The sequence below is a fragment of the Chlorocebus sabaeus genome, unplaced genomic scaffold (genome assembly GCF_047675955.1).
Source record: "Chlorocebus sabaeus isolate Y175 unplaced genomic scaffold, mChlSab1.0.hap1 unalloc_scaffold_33, whole genome shotgun sequence".
In the NCBI taxonomy this organism is placed as follows: domain Eukaryota; kingdom Metazoa; phylum Chordata; class Mammalia; order Primates; family Cercopithecidae; genus Chlorocebus; species Chlorocebus sabaeus.
Window position 1 is genome coordinate 1,397,389 of NW_027327626.1, and position 9,508 is coordinate 1,406,896.

Consider the following 9,508-nt stretch of genomic DNA (forward strand, 5'->3'; position numbering starts at 1 on the left):
CTGCTCTGTGTTCTTTAATTCATCTCACAGAGTTACATCTTTCCCTTCAAGAAGCCTGTCGCTAAGGCTGTTCTTGTGGAATAGGCAAAGGGATATTTGGAAGCCCATAGAGGGCTATGGTGAAAAAGGAAATATCTTCCGTTCAAAACTGGAAAGAAGCTTTCTGAGAAACTGCTCTGTGTTCTGTTAATTCATCTCACAGAGTTACATCTTTCCCTTCAAGAAGCCTTTCGCTAAGGCTGTTCTTGTGGAATTGGCAAAGGGATATTTGGAAGCCCATAGAGGGCTATGGTGAAAAAGGAAATATCTTCCGTTCAAAACTGGAAAGAAGCTTTCTGAGAAACTGCTCTGTGTTCTGTTAATTCATCTCACAGAGTTACATCTTTCCCTTCAAGAAGCCTGTCGCTAAGGCTGTTCTTGTGGAATTGGCAAAGGGATATTTGGAAGCCCATAGAGGACTATGGTGAAAAAGGAAATATCTTCCATTCAAAACTGGAAAGAAGCTTTCTGAGAAACTGCTCTGTGTTCTGTTAATTCATCTCACAGAGTTACATCTTTCCCTTCAAGAAGCCTTTCGCTAAGGCTGTTCTTGTGGAATTGGCAAACGGATATTTGGAAGCTCGTAGAGGGCTATGGTGAAAAAGGAAATATCTTCCGTTCAAAACTGGAAAGAAGCTTTCTGAGAAACTGCTCTGTGTTCTGTTAATTCATCTCACAGAGTTACATCTTTCCCTTCAAGAAGCCTGTCGCTAAGGCTGTTCTTGTGGAATTGGCAAAGGGATATTTGGAAGCCCGTAGAGGGCTATGGTGAAAAAGGAAATATCTTCCGTTCAAAACTGGAAAGAAGCTTTCTGAGAAACTGCTCTGTGTTCTGTTAATTCATCTCACAGAGTTACATCTTTCCCTTCAAGAAGCCTTTCGCTAAGGCTGTTCTTGTGGAATTGGCAAAGGGATATTTGGAAGCCCATAGAGGGCTATGGTGAAAAAGGAAATATCTTCCGTTCAAAACAGGAAAGAAGCTTTCTGAGACACTGCTCTGTGTTCTGTTAGGTCATCTCACAGAGTTACATCTTTCCCTTCAGGAAGACTTTCGCTAAGGCTGTTCTTGTGGAATTGGCAAAGGGATATTTGGAAGCCCATAGAGGGCTATGGTGAAAAAGGAAATATCTTCCGTTCAAAACTGGAAAGAAGCTTTCTGAGAAACTGCTCTGTGTTCTGTTAATTTATCTCACAGAGTTACATCTTTCCCTTCAAGAAGCCTTTCGCTAAGTCTGTTCTTGTGGAATTGGCAAAGGGATATTTGGAAGCCCATAGAGGGCTATGGTGAAAAAGGAAATATCTTCCGTTCAAAACTGGAAAGAAGCTTTCTGAGAAACTGCTCTGTGTTCTGTTAATTCATCTCACAGAGTTACATCTTTCCCTTCAAGATGCCTTTCGCTAAGGCTGTTCTTGTGGAATTGTAAAAGGGATATTTGGAAGCCCATAGAGGGCTATGGTGAAAAAGGAAATATCTTCCGTTCAAAACTGGAAAGAAGCTTTCTGAGAAACTGCTCTGTGTTCTGTTAATTCGTCTCACAGACTTACAACTTTCCCTTCAAGAAGCCTTTCGCTAAGGCTGTTCTTGTGGAATTGGCAAAGGGATATTTGGAAGCCCATAGAGGGCTATGGTGAAAAAGGAAATATCTTCCGTTCAAAACTGGAAAGAAGCCTTCTGAGAAACTGCTCTGTGTTCTGTTAATTCATCTCACAGAGTTACATCTTTCCCTTGAAGAATTCTTTGGCTAAGGCTGTTCTTGTGGAATTGGCAAAGGGATATTTGGAAGCCCATAGAGGGCTATGGTGAAAAAGGAAATATCTTCCGTTCAAAACTGGAAAGAAGCTTTCTGAGAAACTGCTCTGTGTTCTGTTAATTCATCTCACAGAGTTACATCTTTCCCTTCAAGAAGCCTTTCGCTAAGGCTGTTCTTGTGGAATTGGCAAAGGGATATTTGGAAGCCCATAGAGGGCTATGGTGAAAAAGGAAATATCTTCCGTTCAAAACTGGAAAGAAGCTTTCTGAGAAACTGCTCTGTGTTCTGTTAGTTCATCTCACAGAGTTACATCTTTCCCTTCAAGAAGCCTGTCGCTAAGGCTGTTCTTGTGGAATTGGCAAAGGGATATTTGGAAGCCCTTAGAGGGCTATGGTGAAAAACGAAATATCTTCCGTTCAAAACTGGAAAGAAGGTTTCTGAGAAACTGCTCTGTGTTCTGTTAATTCGTCTCACAGAGTTACATCTTTCCCTTCAAGAATCCTTTCGCTAAGGCTGTTCTTGTGGAATTGGCAAAGGGATATTTGGAAGCCCATAGAGGGCTATGTTGAAAAAGGAAATATCTTAAGTTCAAAAATGGAAAGAAGCTTTCTGAGACACTGCTCTGTCTTCTGTTAGGTCATCTCACAGAGTTACATCTTTCCCTTCAAGAAGCCTTTGGCTAAGGCTGTTGTTGTGGAATTGGCAAAGGGATATTTGGAAGCCCATAGAGGGCTATGGTGAAAAAGGAAATATCTTCCGTTCAAAACTGGAAAGAAGCTTTCTGAGAAACTGCTCTGTGTTCTGTTAATTCATCTCACAGACTTACATCATTCCCTTCAAGAAGCCTGTCGCTAAGGCTGTTCTTGTGGAATTGGCAAAGGGATATTTGGAAGCCCATATAGGGCTATGGTGAAAAATGAAATATCTTCCGTTCAAAACTGGAAAGAAGCTTTCTGAGAAACTGCTCTGTGTTCTGTTAATTCATCTCACAGAGTTACATCTTTCCCTTCAAGAAGCCTGTCGCTAAGGCTGTTCTTGTGGAATTGGCAAAGGGATATTTGGAAGCACATAGAGGGCTATGGTGAAAAAGGAAATATCTTCCGTTCAAAACTGGAAAGAAGCTTTCTGAGAAACTGCTCTGTGTTTTGTTAATTTATCTCACAGAGTTACATCTTTCCCTTCAAGAAGCCTTTCGCTAAGGCTGTTCTTCTGGAATTGGCAAAGGGATATTTGGAAGCCCATAGAGGGCTATGGTGAAAAAGGAAATATCTTCCGTTCATAACTGGAAAGAAGCTTTCTGAGAAACTGCTCTGTGTTCTGTTAATTCATCTCACAGAGTTACATCTTTCCCTTCAAGAAGCCTTTCGCTAAGGCTGTTCTTGTGGAATTGGAAAAGGGATATTTGGAAGCCCATAGAGGGCTATGGTGAAAAAGGAAATATCTTCCGTTCAAAACTGGAAAGAAGCTTTCTGAGAAACAGCTCTGTGTTCTGTTAATTCATCTCACAGAGTTACATCTTTCCCTTCAAGAAGCCTTTCGCTAAGGCTGTTCTTGTGGAATTGGCAAAGGGATATTTGGAAGCCCATAGAGGGCTATGGTGAAAAAGGAAATATCTTCCGTTCAAAACTGGAAAGAAGCTTTCTGACAAATTGCTCTGTGTTCTGTTAATTCATCTCACAGAGTTACATCTTTCCGTTCAAGAAGCCTTTCGCTGAGGCTGTTCTTGTAGAATTGGCAAAGGGATTTTTGGAAGCCCAGAGAGGGCTATGGTGAAAAAGGAAATATCTTCCGTTCAAAACTAGAAAGAAGCTTTCTGAGAAACTGCTCTGTGTTCTCTTAATTCATCTCACAGAGTTACATCTTTCCCTTCAAGAAGCCTGTCGCTAAGGCTGTTCTTATGGAATAGGAAAAGGGATATTTGGAAGCCCATAGAGGGCTATGGTGAAAAAGGAAATATCTTCCGTTCAAAACTGGAAAGAAGCTTTCTGAGAAACTGCTCTGTGTTCTGTTAATTCATCTCACAGAGTTACATCTTTCCCTTCAAGAAGCCTTTCGCTAAGGCTGTTCTTGTGGAATTGGCAAAGGGATATTTGGAAGCCCATAGAGGGCTATGGTGAAAAAGGAAATATCTTCCGTTCAAAACTGGAAAGAAGCTTTCTGAGAAACTGCTCTGTGTTCTGTTAATTCATCTCACAGAATTATATCTTTCCCTTCAAGAAGCCTGTCGCTAAGGCTGTTCTTGGGGAATTGGCAAAGGGATATTTGGAAGCCCATAGAGGGCTATGGTGAAAAAGGAAATATCTTCCGTTCAAAACTGGAAAGAAGCTTTCTGAGAAACTGCTCTGTGTTCTGTTAATTCATCTCACAGAGTTACATCTTTCCCTTCAAGAAGCCTGTCGCTAAGGCTGTTCTTGTGGAATTGGCAAAGGGATATTTGGAAGCCCATAGAGGGCTATGGTGAAAAAGGAAATATCTTCCGTTCAAAACTGGAAAGAAGCTTTCTGAGAAACTGCTCTGTGTTCTGTTAATTCATCTCACAGAGTTACATCTTTCCCTTCAAGAAGCCTTTCGCTAAGGCTGTTATTCTGGAATTGGCAAAGGGATATTTGGAAGCCCAGAGAGAGCTATGGTGAAAAAGGAAATATCTTCCGTTCAAAACTGGAAAGAAGCTTTCTGAGAAACTGCTCTGTGTTCTGTTAATTCATCTCACAGAGTTACATCTTTCCCTTCAAGAAGCCTTTCGCTAAGGCTGTTCTTGTGGAATTGGCAAAGGGATATTTGGAAGCCCATAGACTGCTGTGGTGAAAAAGGAAATATCTTCCGTTCAAAACTGGAAAGAAGCTTTCTGAGAAACTGCTCTGTGTTCTGTTAATTCATCTCACAGAGTTACATCTTTCCCTTCAAGAAGCCTTTCGCTAAGGCTGTTCTTGTGGAATTGGCAAAGGGATATTTGGAAGCCCGTAGAGGGCTATGGTGAAAAAGGAAATATCTTCCGTTCAAAACTGGAATGAGGCTTTCTGAGAAACTGCTCTGTGTTTTGTTAATTCATCTCACAGAGTTACATCTTTCCCTTCAAGAAGCCTTTCGCTAAGGCTGTTCTTGTGGAATTGTAAAAGGGATATTTGGAAGCCCATAGAGGGCTATGGTGAAAAAGGAAATATCTTCCGTTCAAAACTGGAAAGAAGCTTTCTGAGAAACTGCTCTGTGTTCTGTTAATTCATCTCACAGACTTACAACTTTCCCTTCAAGAAGCCTTTCGCTAAGGCTGTTCTTGTGGAATTGGCAAAGGGATATTTGGAAGCCCATAGAGGGCTATGGTGAAAAAGGAAATATCTTCCGTTCAAAACTGGAAAGAAGCTTTCTGAGAAACTGCTCTGTGTTCTGTTAATTCATCTCACAGAGTTACATCTTTCCCTTGAAGAATTCTTTGGCTAAGGCTGTTCTTGTGGAATTGGCAAAGGGATATTTGAAAGCCCATAGAGGGCTATGGTGAAAAAGGAAATATCTTCCGTTCAAAACTGGAAAGAAGCTTTCTGAGAAACTGCTCTGTGTTCTGTTAATTCATCTCACATAGTTACATCTTTCCCTTCAAGAAGCCTTTCGCTAAGGCTGTTCTTGTGGAATTGGCAAAGGGATATTTGGAAGCCCATAGAGGGCTATGGTGAAAAAGGAAATATCTTCCGTTCAAAACTGGAAAGAAGCTTTCTGAGAAACTGCTCTGTGTTCTGTTAGTTCATCTCACAGAGTTACATCTTTCCCTTCAAGAAGCCTGTCGCTAAGGCTGTTCTTGTGGAATTGGCAAAGGGATATTTGGAAGCCCTTAGAGGGCTATGGTGAAAAACGAAATAGCTTCCGTTCAAAACTGGAAAGAAGCTTTCTGACAAACTGCTCTGTGTTCTGTTAATTCATCTCACAGAGTTACATCTTTCCCTTCAAGAAGCCTGTCGCTAAGGCTGTTCTTGTGGAATTGGCAAAGGGATATTTGGAAGCCCATAGAGGGCTATGGTGAAAAAGGAAATATCTTCCGTTCAAAACTGGAAAGAAGCTTTCTGAGAAACTGCTCTGTGTTCTGTTAATTCATCTCACAGAGTTACATCTTTCCCTTGAAGAATTCTTTGGCTAAGGCTGTTCTTGTGGAATTGGCAAAGGGATATTTGGAAGCCCATAGAGGGCTATGGTGAAAAAGGAAATATCTTCCGTTCAAAACTGGAAAGAAGCTTTCTGAGAAACTGCTCTGTGTTCTGTTAGTTCATCTCAGAGAGTTACATCTTTCCCTTCAAGAAGCCTGTCGCTAAGGCTGTTCTTGTGGAATTGGCAAAGGGATATTTGGAAGCCCTTAGAGGGCTATGGTGAAAAAGGAAATATCTTCCGTTCAAAACTGGAAAGAAGCTTTCTGAGAAACTGCTCTGTGTTCTGTTAATTCATCTCACAGAGTTACATCTTTCCCTTCAAGAATCCTTTCGCTAAGGCTGTTCTTGTGGAATTGGCAAAGGGATATTTGGAAGCCCATAGAGGGCTATGTTGAAAAAGGAAATATCTTCCGTTCAAAACTGGAAAGAAGCTTTCTGAGACACTGCTCTGTCTTCTGTTAGGTCATCTCACAGAGTTACATCTTTCCCTTCAAGAAGCCTTTGGCTAAGGCTGTTGTTGTGGAATTGGCAAAGGGATATTTGGAAGCCCATAGAGGGCTATGGTGAAAAAGGAAATATCTTCCGTTCAAAACTGGAAAGAAGCTTTCTGAGAAACTGCTCTGTGTTCTGTTAATTCATCTCACAGACTTACATCATTCCCTTCAAGAAGCCTGTCGCTAAGGCTGTTCTTGTGGAATTGGCAAAGGGATATTTGGAAGCCCATAGAGGGCTATGGTGAAAAATGAAATATCTTCCGTTCAAAACTGGAAAGAAGCTTTCTGAGAAACTGCTCTGTGTTCTGTTAATTCATCTCACAGAGTTACATCTTTCCCTTCAAGAAGCCTTTCGCTAAGGCTGTTCTTGTGGAATTGGAAAAGGGATATTTGGAAGCCCATAGAGGGCTATGGTGAAAAAGGAAATATCTTCCGTTCAAAACTGGAAAGAAGCTTTCTGAGAAACTGCTCTGTGTTCTGTTAATTCATCTCACAGAGTTACATCTTTCCCTTCAAGAAGCCTTTCGCTAAGGCTGTTCTTGTGGAATTGGCAAAGGGATATTTGGAAGCCCATAGAGGGCTACGGTGAAAAAGGAAGTATCTTCCGTTCAAAACTGGAAAGAAGGTTTCTGAGAAACTGCTCTGTGTTCTGTTAATTCATCTCACAGAGTTACATCTTTCCCTTCAAGAAGCCTGTCGCTAAGGCTGTTCTTGTGGAATTGGCAAAGGGATATTTGGAAGCCCATAGAGGGCTATGGTGAAAAAGGAAATATCTTCCGTTCAAAACTGGAAAGAAGCTTTCTGAGAAACTGCTCTGTGTTCTGTTAATTCATCTCACAGAGTTACATCTTTCCCTTCAAGAAGGCTTTCGCTAAGGCTGTTCTTGTGGAATTGGCAAAGGGATATTTGGAAGCCCATAGAGGGCTATGGTGAAAAAGGAAATATCTTCGGTTCAAAACAGGAAAGAAGCTTTCTGAGAAACTGCTCTGTGTTCTGTTAATTCATCTCACAGAGTTACATCTTTCTCTTCAAGAAGCCTTTCGCTAAGGCTGTTCTTGTGGAATTGGCAAAGGGATATTTGGAAGCCCATAGAGGGCTATGGTGAAAAAGGAAATATCTTCCGTTCAAAACTGGAAAGAAGCTTTCTGACAAACTGCTCTGTGTTCTGTTAATTCATCTCACAGAGTTACATCTTTCCCTTCAAGAAGCCTTTCGCTAAGGCTGTTCTTGTGGAATTGGCAAAGGGATATTTGGAAGCCCATAGAGGGCTATGGTGAAAAAGGAAATATCTTGCGTTCAAAACTAGAAAGAAGCTTTCTGAGAAACTGCTCTGTGTTCTGTTAGTTCATCTCACAGAGTTACATCTTTCCCCTCAAGAAGCCTGTCGCTAAGGCTGTTCTTGTGGATTTGGCAAAGGGATATTTGGAAGCCCATAGAGGGCTATGGTGAAAAAGGAAATATCTTCCGTTCAAAACTGGAAAGAAGCTTTCTGAGAAACTGCTCTGTGTTCTGTTAATTCATCTCACAGAGTTACATCTTTCCCTTCAAGAAGCCATTCGCTAAGGCTGTTCTTGTGGAATTGGCAAAGGGATATTTGGAAGCCCATAGAGGGCTATGGTGAAAAAGGAAATATCTTCCTGTCAAAACTGGAAAGACGCTTTCTGAGAAACTGCTCTGTGTTCTGTTAATTCATCTCACAGAGTTACATCTTTCCCTTCAAGAAGCCTTTCGCTAAGGCTGTTCTTGTGGAATTGGCAAAGGGATATTTGGAAGCCCATAGGGTGCTATGGTGAAAAAGGAAATATCTTCCGTTCAAAACTGGAAAGAAGCTTTCTGAGAAACTGCTCTGTGTTCTGTGAATTCATCTCACAGAGTTACATCTTTCCCTTTAAGAAGCCTGTCGCTAAGGCTGTTCTTGTGGAATTGGCAAAGGGATATTTGGAAGCCCATAGAGTGCTATGGTAAAAAAGGAAATATCTTCCGTTCAAAACTGGAAAGACGCTTTCTGAGAAACTGCTCTGTGTTCTGTTAATTCATCTCACAGAGTTACATCTTTCCCTTCAAGAAGCCTGTCGCTAAGGCTGTTCTTGTGGATTGGCAAAGGGATATTTGGAAGCCCATAGAGGGCTATGGTGAAAAAGGAAATATCTTCCGTTCAAAACTGGAAAGAAGCTTTCTGAGAAACTGCTCTGTGTTCTGTTAATTCAACTCAGAGTTACATCTTTCCCTTCAAGAAGCCTTTCGCTAAGGCTGTTCTTGTGGAATTGGCAAAGGGATATTTGGAAGCCCATAGAGGGCTATGGTGAAAAAGGAAAAATCTTCCGTTCAAAACTGGAAAGAAGCTTTCTGAGAAACTGCTCTGTGTTCTGTTAATTCATCTCACAGAGTTACATATTTCCCTTCAAGAAGCCTTTCGCTAAGGCTGTTCTTGTGGAATTGGCAAAGGGATATTTGGAAGCCCGTAGAGGGCTATGGTGAAAAAGGAAATATCTTCCGTTCAAAACTGGAAAGAAGCTTTCTGAGAAACTGCTCTGTGTTCTGTTAATTCATCTCACAGAGTTACATCTTTCCCTTCAAGAAGCCTGTCGCTAAGGCTGTTCTTGTGGAATTGGCAAAGGGATATTTGGAAGCCCATAGAGGGCTATGGTGAAAAAGGAAATATCTTCCGTTCAAAACTGGAAAGAAGTTTTCTGAGAAACTGCTCTGTGTTCTGTTAATTCATCTCATAGAGTTACATCTTTCCCTTCAAGAAGCCTGTCGCTAAGTCTGTTCTTGTGGAATTGGCAAAGGGATATTTGGAAGCCCATAGAGGGCTATGGTGAAAAAGGAAATATCTTCCGTTCAAAACTGGAAAGAAGCTTTCTGAGAAACTGCTCTGCGTTCTGTTAATTCATCTCACAGAGTTACATCATTCCCTTCAAGAAGCCTTTCGCTAAGGCTGTTCTTGTGGAATTGGCAAAGGGATATTTGGAAGCCCATAGAGGGCTATGGTGAAAAAGGAAATATCTTCCGTTCAAAACTGGAAAGAAGCTTTCTGAGAAACTGCTCTGTGTTCTGTTAATTCATCTCACAGAGTTACATCTTTCCCTTCAAG